Source organism: Eretmochelys imbricata, chromosome 9 (genome assembly GCF_965152235.1).
Source record: "Eretmochelys imbricata isolate rEreImb1 chromosome 9, rEreImb1.hap1, whole genome shotgun sequence".
Lineage (NCBI taxonomy): Eukaryota > Metazoa > Chordata > Testudines > Cheloniidae > Eretmochelys > Eretmochelys imbricata.
The window spans coordinates 87,451,232-87,464,623 of NC_135580.1; the positions used below are offsets into that span (position 1 = coordinate 87,451,232).

The following is a 13,392-nucleotide window of genomic DNA, read 5'->3' on the forward strand; positions in this document are numbered from 1 at the left end:
GAAGGATGGCAATCAAGGGATGTGTACATCCTTGTTTTCTGTATGGCTTCCTGTGCACCAGCCTGCAGAAGCAGAGGTGGTATCAGAGATTCCTCCCCTCTTCTTCCATCACCTAATGTAATGGGGCTGAATTAGGGCTGCAGCGGTTGCCACACAATGCTTTGCAGGCATTCCGTGAACTGGGGGTTTAGAAGGATTCCTTCCTCCTTGACTCCCCCCACAAACCTATCCAGTGACTGGGATTTTACCCCAAGAGTCTAGATTTGGACCTAAAGATTTCCTGTAAGTGAATCTTGGTACAGTTCTGGGCAACTGCACCCATATTCCCCCTCGACAGTCCACCAAGAGCACCTACTTTCAGACTTCTGTCTTTCCAGCCATCACTTCTTTTGGGCAGATCCTTGTCCCAGTCCCTCATGACTGGGTTTTTTTCAGGCTGTACAGTTCTCTGCTTACACTGTGAGTTACCCAGGAAGAAAGACTGGCTAAACAGGCCTGTGTCTGTGTGGCTTTATTTTTCTTCTCAGAGGTTATGAACAGTTTAATACCCACAGTTTTAATTTACCACACATCCCTTTCTAAACAAGCACATTTATTCTTCAGGTAAAAGCATTACACAGAAAACATTAAAAACAATAAATCTACGCACATACTAATAAGCTTTCCAGAGATTGCCCCCCAACTCCAACAAGAGCTAGGTAGGAAACAGTCCTTCAAATCCCACAAAGGGATTTTTTGAGGTTACAAGTTCATAACCGCTTTTGCTTAAAACAATAAGAGACATGAATAAGTCAGTCTCCTTTATACACCGTGGGCCTTTTATCTTCAGATTCCGGGAATGGGTAATCAGCAGACAATGGTTCTCTCCTCAGGGCATAAGAATATAAGAATAGCCACACTGGGTCAGACCAATGGTCTGTCTAGGCCAGTATACTGTAGCTGATAGTGGCCAGCGCCAAATGTTTCAGGAAATAGACAGAACAGAGTAATTTTGAGTGAGCCATCCTGTCATCCAATCCCAGTTTCTGGCAGTTAGAGGTTTAGGGACAACTAGAACATGGGGTTGCATCCCTGACCATACTGGCAAATAGCCGTTTATGGACTCATCCTCCATGGTCTTACTAATTCTTTTTTGAACCCAGTTATACATAGATTCAAAAGATTATGTCCGTCTGGAGGAGGGAATTTGCATTCTCTTTCCCCAGGTATTTTCTTGGAAACCCACTTAATTTTGTTTGTCCCAAAAGTTCCTTCTTGTCAGGCATACTGTTGAAAATAGTCCTTTTAACTTCATAGGGTTTATATTAGCCATGTCTCCTCCTTAGAGTCTAAGCCTCCTTGAGTGCTCCTTTAGCACCACGATTGTCCAGTGGCCTCACTGATTGTTTGGCAGGCTTCCTGCTTCTTTTGTAATTAAAAAAAAAAATTGCTGTTAGTTTTTGTGTCTTTTGCTAGTTGCTGTTCAAATTCTTTTTTGGCCTACCTAATTAAACTTTTACATTTGACTTACCAGAGTTTATGCTCCTTTCGATTTTCCTCAGTAGAATTTGACTTCCAGTTTTTAAAGGATGTCTTTTGGTCTCTAACCACTTCTATATTCTGTTGTCGAGCCATGGTGGCAGTTTTTCTGGGCCTCTTACTGTTTCTTTTATTTAGGATATACATTAGTTCAGGCCTCTATTATGATGTTTAAAAAAGTTTTTATGCAGCTTGTAGGCTTTTCACTCTTTACTGTTCTTTTTAATTTCTGTTTAACTAGCTTCCTCTTTTTTGTATAATTCCCCTTTTTAAGTTAAATGCTATTGTGGTGGGGTTTTTAGTATTTTCCTCCCCCCGCCCCTGATGTTAAATTTAATTACATTATGGTCGTTAGTACTGAGCCACACATCCCCTTGAATCACATGAGAAAAAGATAGTTCAAGGCCCAAGAAAGAGTCCCTCTGGCATTCAGGCACTGATCACCAGGCCTCCAGACCAGTTACCTCAGTACCTCAAAAGTCATCCAGTACCAACCTGTTGACACTGAGGCCTCTAGTACCAATATCTCTGGCACAGACTACCCTGAAGCTGATGGCATCCAGTCCAGTTTGGAAACTAGCTTACTTGCTACCAAAATCCTATGAAGTAGCGGTTCTCAGACTGTGGGTCGGGACCCCAAGGTGGGTTGGGACCACTGTTCCCTCTAAGCTGTGCGCATGTGTGCACACACACAGATCCTAAACCCTGCGCACACAGAGAAACACCGCGCGCACAAAAAATGAAATTCTACACCGGAGCCAGGCCAAAATATAATTTATGGGCGACTTTTGACATTGTTCTCCCACCATCTATAAATACAGCCAGATTCTAATAGTTGGCAAGGTGGGGAAAGGGATAATGTATAATGTATAAGCATTTTACTTGCTTGGGTGCATTTGCCTCATGGCACACAAATTTGAACTCTGCTTCAAAAATTTGCACAGAAGAAATTTTTTGGGCACATGGCCTGTCAAAAATTAGAGGGAACATTGGTTGGGACCCCATTTTAATGGGGTCGCCAAGGCTGGCGTCAGACTTGCTCAGGCCCAGGGTGGAAGCTGAAGCCTGAGCCCCACCACCTGGGGTGGAAGCTGAAGCCCAACCCCAAAGCCTGAAGGCTTCAGCCCTGAGTGGTGGGGCTCAGGCTTCTGTGTCAGTCATGGGTGGTGGGGCTCAGGTTACAGCCCCCCCCCCCCCCCCGCCCCGCCATCCAGGGCAGAATCCCTCAGGCTTTGGCTTTGCTCCCCATGCCTCCTGGGGCAGTGGGGCTTGGCTCAGGCATCGGTCCCACTTCTCAGGATTGTATAGTAATTTTTGATGTCAGAAGGAGGTTGTGGTGCAATGAAGTTTGAGAACCACTGCTATAAGGCATCAAAGGATCTTCAGGTCTCTTCAGTACTGGAATTCTTGCTATTAGTGGTAATGAAGTGACATCTTCCAGTACTGAAGACTGCCCCTATTACCAGTACCGAGCATATCAGTGGTTCCAATCAGAACACAGATCATATCACAGGGTGTTCCCAGCACTGCAGCTGGAACAGCTCCAGGAGGACTACTCCTTCCTATGCCCAAGCTTTGATGGGAGGTGTCACCACTTTATTCCCTGAGGTCTACTTATTCAGAGCAGAATATGTCAGAAAGAGTTGAGAATTCATTTTTATTACCCCAGAAATAAGAGCTCTAAGAGGGGTACTACCCCGAGGTAACCTCCTCTATGGTCACCTGCTCCGTATGTCTATCAACATTCTTGGTCGTATTGGGCACTTTTGTGGCTTCATCAGGCTAGATTGGTTTAGGGCTAGATCCCCTTCCCTACCACCTCACAAAGGGTATTACAGCTAGCCAAATCTGCACCAACTGAACACAGAGTCAAGGTTCTGATGAAGAGGTAAAGACAACCACCCCATCCCAGCACCCATTACTTCACCATCTCCTGATAAAGCAGTAATATTTACTTCAACCCCACATGATTACCAGACATTCCAGGACTTGCTGCACAGGATGACTGATACACTGGAGAATCCAGTGGAAGTTGTCCAAAAGAAGTCGGACAAGCTCTAGGACATCCTTTATACCTCTGTGCCATGACATTTTGCAGTGCCCATTAATGAAGGGCTTTTTGAACCAGCAAAGTTACTCTGGCAGACTCCCACTTCTTTGGTGCCAACATCAAAAAGAGCAAATTGCTACCACCAAGTGCCATCCTGGGGCTTCAAGCAGTTTTACACATGCCTTACACCTGGGTCTCTGGTTATTGCAGTTGATAATGAAAGGACAAGACAAAGCTACACCTTAAGACAAGGAGCCCAAGAAAGTAGATTTATTTGGCTAGAAAAATTATTCAATATCAAGTCTCCAGATGAGTCTGTGTGCAGGAGGTCAGACTAGATGATAACGGCGGACCCTTCTGACCTTAAAGTCTATGAAACATGCCAATTAGCACGGTATGATTATATAAATTGGGACTCCATCTCCAAATTCACTGACAGACTTCCTCAGTAAAGAGGAGCTATTGATTTCACAAGGTCAGCTTGTATGCATAGATCTCTCCAAGTCCTTCTCTTCGATATTGGAGTCTTTCTGGTTAGAAGGAACTGAGGGAGATCAGAGGAGGCTCCACCCTTTATACCATCACGCAACACAGGGTGCATGCGCCGCCACCATGGGTACCACTAAGGGAAATATCTTTGATGCTAGTGCACTGGGTTTGCACACACCTGAAGTGGCATGGGCATGTGCAACACATTTTGAAGACCAACAGTTACAAAATAGGATTGTAACCATTTTTTTCAGAGAAGTCAGTGGACACATTTCTCTTTGATATTAAGCATTCAGAAATGAAGTTTCAAGCAAGGTATTATTTTTATTGGCCATACAAGCAATTTTGTCCAGTCTCAAAGCAAAAAACTCAGCTGAGCATGAATTCTGAATAAGGAAGGTAAACAAAGGCTGACTATGAAATATTTTCTGCAATCCAAAGAGGTAATTCGCTAAGGAAAACTGTCTTTTTTGCAGAGCTCAATTTGGATGGCAATGTAGATTTTGTTTTCTTTAATACCAAAGCAAATAGACTGGTATTATTTGAACTGAAAACATTAATTATTTTAAATTAATAATAAGTATCTTGATAAGCCTCTTACTGTTTATTGAAGATGTGTTCCTGGTTGATGTTCCATTCTGTTTAGGCTTCAATTATTTAATTACAGGTCTTGATATGAAACTAATCATGCATATATCCATATGAAGCTGGCAAATTGACAGGATAAAATCATTAAACAGTCATTACTATAAACTGACGTTGGCCTGTAATTTTTGCAGTTAACGGGGGAGTTGATGCTTGGTGAACAATCCAATTAAAACTGGCAACAAAAGACCTAAAATGTCAGCCAAATTGCTTTTTAATAGTCAACGCAGCCGTCACAAAACATAAACATCGAAGTCCCCATAGAAGCATAAAGCTTCATGGTGAAACAATTCTAGAAAATGAATAATAATTACAGCATCTTGAGAATTCTTTTAATAGACGTACACTCATTAAAATAGTTTGTTGGTTAGATTCGTATGAAAAAGTATGTTTCCCTGGTTGCTTCTTTATGCATTTGTTACAAAGAAGGTTTTATTCAATATTTTATAGATATAATTTCAGTTTTTATTCAAAAATGCATGTCTTATTTACAAACAGTTTTAAATAATTACATATGGTAAGCCTTGGGTGAAAAAAGCCAAAGAGGAGAAATACTTTCTATTGGAAGTGGTCACAGAACTTGTCTGATCTCTTAATTCTTTAAAATATTGATTCACTTATTAATTTCTAATTGCAGCTGAATTCCTGTACAACTGCAGATGGCATTCATCCTGTCAGTTGAATAATTAATAATTGGGCTAACATTTTCAAACACTGGTGCCTTAAATTAAGTCTCTAAATCCACCTCTGAAAAAGTGGCCTGATTTCATACATGCTGAGTGCTCAGGTCCCATTGGCTTCAGTAGGATTTTGTGGGTGTTCAGCAAGTCTGAAAAATTAGCCCACCTGTTTTTAGGTGAAGATATATGCATTTAGGAACCTCACTTTCGGCACGCATGTTGGGAAACTATGATCTTGAGCCATTTATAATGCCTAGATGTTTGTGTTCATTTTCAGATGTAATACTAGCTATTATTTCCTATTTTCTCAGACCCAGCATAAGTTTTCCTTTTCTTTTAAAAGGTAATCGAGTTCCTTTTTTGCTTTCAATTACGTATATAATATTGTCTTTCCTCTAAAGAGGTTTAATACTGCAGAAAAAATGGTAAGAATCCTCAGCAAAAATGTTGACAAATGTTCGTTCAAAGCTGTCCCTCTCTCCAACAGAAGCTGGTCCAGTAAAAACTATTGCCTCCCCCACCTTGTCTTTCTAATAGATACAAATGGTGGCAATAGGTCTTTTCATAGAAGCACTTCTGCATTATTTGCAGGGAAAAACTTGATCGCTACCAATGTAGTGGGGAAGCAGAAAAAATGTCCACACACAAAGCGGAAATCAACTTGATCAATGCTGAGATACCTTTACATTTACTTTTTTTTAATAGTTTGTCACTTAGATCCGCAATTGAGTGCTCAAACAGATGGTGATGGGAAAATCCATTAGCTTCCTCTATTATATTTATACATTCAGTTATCGGGGAATTAAATGTTGCCTCCTCTGGAATCGTGCAGCATACTTCTATGTGTTTCTAGGGATAAATTTATTTGGGCATAAGCCCACAAAAGCTTATGCCCAAATATATGTGTTAGTCTCTAAGGTGCCTCAAGTACTCCTTGTTTTTTTTGCTGATACAGATTAACATGGCTACCACTCTGAAACCTATAGGGATAAATTGACAGTCACTATCTATAACTGTGATCTCCATGTTTCTTATATTTTAAAGAGAGGTAGCTATTCAAAGGAGTGCTATGCTGATTTTGAAATTTCAATAATTTTTGTTCAAGAATAATTAGAAGCTAAAGAAAAATTTGAATTTTATGTATACTGTATAATGTAAATGAAGCTGGAGAATACAAACCTGCAGCCTGATGCTCTTCCTGTTGAAGTCAATGGGCGTTTTGTCATTGCTTTCATTGGGAACACAATCAGGAGGAGCACTAAACAGTACAATGGACTACAAAGATAATCAATATTACTGTGATATGTATTTCTCTCATATTTCTTCTTCTGCATTTTGTTACTTTCCTTTAGTAATCCGCATTACCACAATGTGATTCTTACAAATCCTAATTTTTCAACCCCATATAAACTAACTACTTTACTCTGAGTAATCTGATTGAAGAAAATGAGAATATCCGCAGAGTAAGGTTGGTGCAGTCCTGCCCCATAGGTAGTCTGTACTCATGCAAACAGTCTCATTTATTCACTGGAGTAAAGGTTTGCAGGATCACACATGTTTTGATTTCTGAATGTAAGAAGTGGGGGAAATTCAATAACCAGAATTAATAAATTAGCAAAATTAGTTAGCAAAATTCACAATAAATATTTAGGATTTAATCCTGCACTCAGTCAGGTCAATGGAAAATCTCTTCTTGATGTCTATGAGAAGTGGATCATGCCTTTAATTTATGTAGCTAATAACATACAGTCAACATACAATCTTTCAGTAACAAGTCAAATCTAAACATCATTGCAGCTTGCAAAAGTAATTCAGTATAGCTCTTATTATTGTGCTTCTTCATAAGGTCCCTATTCCCATCCTCCAAAACAGGAAACAATGAAAAAGAAAAAAAAAACAAAAAATCAACCCTGCAGTCTGCAGAGGAGGAGGAATCAAATTGAAAAGTACTTTTAGAAAGGAAACAAATGGGTTATGATTAGCAACTGCACAGACAGGGCAGGGGGCGTGGCTTTATAGTGACTCATAGAATTTAAGGCCAGAAGGGACTATCATGATCATCTAGTCTAAGCGCCTGCACATTGCAGGCCACCGAACCTTGCCCACCCCGTCCTGTAAAAGACCCATAACCTCTCGATGAGTTACTGAATTCCCCAAACCATGATTTAAAGACTTCAAGTTACAGAGAATCCACCATTTAAACTTGCAAATGACCCATGCCCCATGCTGCAGAGGAAGACGAAAAATGATCAGGGTCTCTGCCAATCTGACCGGGCGCGGGGCGGGGGGTAATTCCTTCCCAACCCCAAATATGGTGATCAGCTAGATCCTGAACATGTGGGCAAGAGCCACCAGCCAGACACGTAGGAAAGAATTCTCTGTAGTAACTCAGTGCCCTCCCCATCTAGTATCCCATCACCAGCTTCTGGAGATATTTGCTTCTAGCAGTTGCAGATCATCTACATGCCATTGTAGGCAGTATCATCATACCATCCCCTCCATAAACTTATCAAGATCAGCCTTGAAGCCAGTTAGGGGTTTTTGCCCCACTCCTTCCGTTGGATGGCTATTCCAGAACTGCTCTCCTCTAATGATTAGAAACCTTCATCTAATTTCAAGCCTTAATTTTTGATTGACAATTTATATCCATGTGTTCTTGTGTCAACATTGGTGCTTAATTTAAATAACTCCTCCCCGGTATTTATCCCTTTGTATTCATAGAGAGCACTCATATCTCCCATCAGCCTTCTTTTGGTTAGTCTAAACGAGCCAAGCTCTTTGAGTCTCCTCTGATAAGGTAGGTTTTCCATTCCTCTGATCATCCTTGTAGAGCTTCTCTGTATCTGTTCCAGTTTGAATTCATTTTTCTTAAACATGGCAGACCAGAATTGCACACAGTATTCCAGATGAGGTCTCACCAGTGCCTTGTATAATGGTACTAACACTTCCCTGTCTCTACTGGAAATACCTCACCTGATGCATCTTAGGACTGCATTAGACTTTTTCACATCCGCATCACATTGGCAGATTTAGGGTGAATCCTGGCCCAACTTTGGAGATCATGAGGCACCTGCATGGAACTTCTGACTCTTTGTATGCTATCCTGAAGTCCCGTGCTCCTGGGACATGACTGCACCTCTAACCTCCTACCCCCAAAAAGGCAGAGAAGCCTTGGTTTGGAAGTAAACATTTTTTTAGACAGTACATAAATCTGATTAAGAAAGAGTGGCAAGATATGGTCCACTGTTATTTTTCAGCCCTCTTGCAGTGTGATTACCATACATTTGTGCTCATCTACATCCTGTGACTGATTGTCTCTGACTTTATGTAACACTCTTTCTGATATGTATAATCTATTTAACTGCCTGTACTATTTACACAGAACCTAGTTACTAACTCTTTGAATGAATAAATAAATATTCCTGCATTAGTAGTAATGATTAAAACATTTCTGCATTCATTTTATTTTATTTTTAGGTAGTTGTGTATATTGCTGACATACATACCCATAATTAAATTCCATATATATATATATATATATATATATATATATATATATATATATATATATATTCTGGAGATATCTGACAGATCTTTTCACTGGTAATCAAATATTTTAATTGCTTGGTGCTATCTATAGTCAAGTTATAGTTGCAGGAGATGCACTTAAAGATATTCAAATCAAACAATGATTTCTACGGTGTAATTCCTAAGAAAAGTAAATGACAATTTAAAAAAAAAAAGTAGTAAGGAAACTAGGGCCTTTTATTTTTTATCTATATAAGTTGTAAACACTTCCATTAGAATAAAGCAAGAAGTAGTTTAAACATTATGAACATATATAATAATATATCTTTCCATTGATGTTACATCAGAGAGATCTACTTACAAGGATTGTCAGAAAAATGAGGTAAATACATTAAAAAGGTTATTGAAGGGTCTGAAAAAGCTGTAGATTCCTGTCCCTATAAATTTTATTGATCGTAAAAATGATGGGTTTACTCCTTTAAATTATACTGTACACAGTAACATCACTCATTCCTTTCATAGTTTGAATGCATTCTCTTACAAAAGCTTCCTTAAAGGTATCCAGTCAGACAGAATACTTATATAACTATAAATTGACAAATTGTTCTCTGTACTCACTGGTACAGATAAGCTATACAAGTTCAGCAAGGTACTACAACCGTGGAAAGTAGGGCTAATACAAATCACTACCCCTAAATCCCAGAAGACGTCTGATAAAATGGAAGGGAGCATCATACAGTCCATTGTTATATAATGTACTCAAGTGGCACACTTCTGTTTGGCTTGGCCTCCAGCAGACTTGTATCATAAAAATTTTGAAAGCTAGCAAGAACAAATATATAACAGCTAATAGGCAAGCAGGGAAGGTCATCCATTGTGGAAAGATCTATTAACAAAGTGACTTAATACATTCATATTTACATTATTTCTCCTGAACTACTGAGCTGAGAATAGTAAATTATTCAGGATGATTCACAGTGCCCTGTTCCATTACCCATGGAACCCCTTAAAAAACCCTCACAGATAATGAATTTAGTGGCACGAAGGCCAAAACTTGAATAAATATCATTCAGCACAAACTCATCAGCAACAGGGGAAATGTTTATTTTTATAGCAAAGGGTAGCTTTTACCTATTGCTTCAATCATAAACTACCTTCCGATCAAATTTTTGTGACCTCTAAAGTAATCAGAAGTGTCTGCCATGCTACTTGTAAGTGTCTGGTCCTTGCAGACCTGGACAACATGCTTAAATCATAAGCAGTAACCTGTTAAGAGGGTTAGAGCATCCAGTCTGCTAGCGGTTCTCAACCTTTTTCTTTCTTTCTATAAAAAACTCCACAGCCCACCTGTGCCACAGGAACTGTTTTTCCACGTACCCAATAGATTAAAATCTGTATTGAATGGATAGTTATACAGTTAAATGCACACACATATATAAAATATATTAAAAAGGACAATATAGGTACAAAAATAAACTGATTTTTTTTTAATTTACTCAACATGAAACTTGTTGCTGGTGCTGATCAACAGTTCTGTCAAGATGTAGGGGGTATCTTTGACAAGCACACATGCGTGTCATGGTCAGTGTTCATCCTGGTTTGGTACTTTGTGTTCATTGATATCATGGCTGAAAATCCAGCTTCGCATAAGTAGATGATACTAAAGGGAATCAAAACTTTCAGTGCTGCAGTAGAAGCAGTGAGGTGTTCATCCAAACACTCACACCAAAATCTCTCCAGATGCATTTCTCTGAACCTGATTCTGGGGGAGCTGTCTGATGAAATGTCAGTGAGCTATTCTAACAGTTTTGATAGGACATTGGATGGAAGTTTATCTTCAGTGTTCTCACTAAAGAGATCTGTAGTCCATGTGTGTGTAGGGGCTTGTTCTGTTATGAGTTTGGCAAAATAAGCATTACATTTGTTAAGCAGAACAGACAGATGCACTGCTAGCTGAGGTTTAATTACATAAAAGTCAATGTTTTGTTCCTGAATGAAAGGATATAAGAGCTCAAATATATTAGTAGTACCCCCACAGGCATGAGCTTTCCAGAGTTGTCGTTTTGTTTTGAATGCCTCAGTTCTTTCATACAGGGCACTAAAATTAGAGTTCCTACCTTGCATAGTTTTATTCAGCTTATTCATTTCACTGAATATGTCTGCAAGGTAACTCAGGTTTGCCAGCCACACATCATCTTCCAGAACTTCGGCAAGTTCAGGTTTCTTATCAGCTAAGAAAGTACATAACTCTTCCTTGAGATTAAATATATGGGCAAGCATTCTGCCTCATGATAGCCATCTCACCTCAGTATGTGTGAGCAAGGAATGGTGCTCTGCACCCACTTCCTCACAGAATGTAGCAAAACACCTGGAGTTTGTTGCTCTGGATTTAGTAAAATTAAGGAGTGTTACTGCTGTGTTCAGAACATTGTGAAGACTTGGTTCAATATCTTTCACAGCAAACGCCTCTTGGTGTAAAAAGCAGTGTCTCCAAATAGCGTGAGGTGCAAAGGCTTTTATTTTTTGCACAACACCAGTCTACTTTCCAGTCATTGCTTTGGCTCCATCAGTGCAGATCCCAATGCAATTAATCCAGCTGATTTCTGCTGATATTATAAAATCATCTAACAGTTTGAATACGTCATCTGACTTGGTTGTCATCTTGGGCTCTTTGCAAAATAAAAAGTCTTCCTTTATTTCCTTATTCCACACATACTGAACATAGGCAAGCAAATAGGACATTTTCAAAATGTCTGTGGATTCATCTAGTTGCACAGCAAATCATTGTCATAGAGCTGATGAATGCTCTGCAAAACTATATCTTCTGATATAGAAGTCGTCCGTTGTTTGACAGTGTCGTTTGACATCGGTATTTTTGTCAGTACCTTGGCCTTCTTCTCTCCAAACACTTCCTTTGTTGTTTCAATAACACAGGGCATTATCAAACTCTCAGCAATCATATGCAATTTTTTTGTTTTAGCAATTTTCTGCACTACTATGTAGGATGACCTTAAAGCTTTTTATCCACAGTAGTTGTGTATTTCATGACTGCTTTAGTACCAAACAGTTCTTTGGCCTTTTGCTCAAAAAATGAACGTTGCCTATCCTTATAGATGTCATGCTTTGTAACTAAATATCTCTGTAATTTGGATGGTTTCAAACACTCTTTGGACAGTACTTGTGCACAAATTACACACTGTGGTTGAGGTATATCTCCACTTCCAGAACAAATAAAACCGAAATTCAAATACCTATCTTTGTATTTCCTAAATTTTGCAAGGTTAATAATGGCTTTATGTTTCTTACTCACCTCACCTCCTTGGTGTTCTTCAGCCATTATGGTGGTTGAATTTGTTGTTGAAGGAACTTCATTATCATCGTTCTGTGGGTTTTGTGGTTTTGAAGCTGATGGTTGAATTAAAAATGTATCCACATCTGATATTTTATTGTTTATGTTTATAACAATTTTCCCTGTGCTGTGTAACTTGTCCTGCTCCCACTGAAATAGCTCCTTTACACCAGGTAAATGAAGATACATAACCTGCAAGGCTGCCATTAGACTCACTGGTGTCTAACCAAGGAGTGAGCCCTCACATGCTAGTCTCTGGGGGTGGAGCTGATGCTAAAACCAGGGTGTGGGCTTGGGCTTCAGCTCCCTGATGGGGGAGGGGGCATAGGGGCTGGAACTAGGGGTGATGAGGATGTGGTAGCACCCCCTGGCTTGAAGTGGTTTCCATTATATACAGGGTTTACAGTTTGGTTCAATGGCTCTCAGCACTCCCACTATAAAAACTGTTCCAGCACCCCTGGTGGCGGGGCTTGAGACATCAGGACCGCGGCTCACAGCTTCAGCCCTGTGGAGGCACCGGGGCTCAGGGCTCCAGGGTTTAGCCCTGCAGCTCCCAGCTGCAGACCGCTGGGGACACCGGGGCTCAGGGCTCCAGGCTTCAGTCTGCGGCTTCCAGCTTTGGCCCCATGGAATTGCTGAGGCTTGGGGCTTTCATCCCACAAGGGATGCCGCGGCTGAGGGCTCCAGGCTTCAGCCCCACAGCTCCCAGTTTTAGTCACTGTGGACCCCTGAAACCAACTTGTGGCCCCTCAGGGAGCCTCAGCGCAGATCCTCAGGTGAGAACCACTGCACTATGCTATACGCTAGCAGTCACCACTGGTGGAAGTCATTGTCCATGACAATGACTGACCCGATCACCCACAATTAATCTTGCGAGTAAACAGTCCCTCCTCTGAAATCTCAGTCAGAAACTGACCAAAATTACCCTTCCCCTTCTTTCCCACACCCTATAAATACTAAATCAGGCCAACAGATACAACAAGCAGCTGCTTGGCCTGCCAAGTAAACCTTTGATAGCCACCCATCAAACCAGTGTTGGATGTCCAGATTAAACATATAATCAATGTCAGACAAAATCACTTTTTCAGAGCAGAACCTCCCTGGCAATCATATGTACTTCCTGAATGGCTCCC

General features: G+C 40.3%; 1 protein-coding gene across 1 annotated transcript in view; it reads left to right on the plus strand.

Annotated features, from left to right (window-relative positions):
* The window catches only part of TENM1 (teneurin transmembrane protein 1), a 388,806-nt gene that overhangs the window by 132,219 nt on the left and 243,195 nt on the right, over positions 1-13,392 (plus strand). The gene's annotated exons all lie outside the window — the stretch shown is intronic.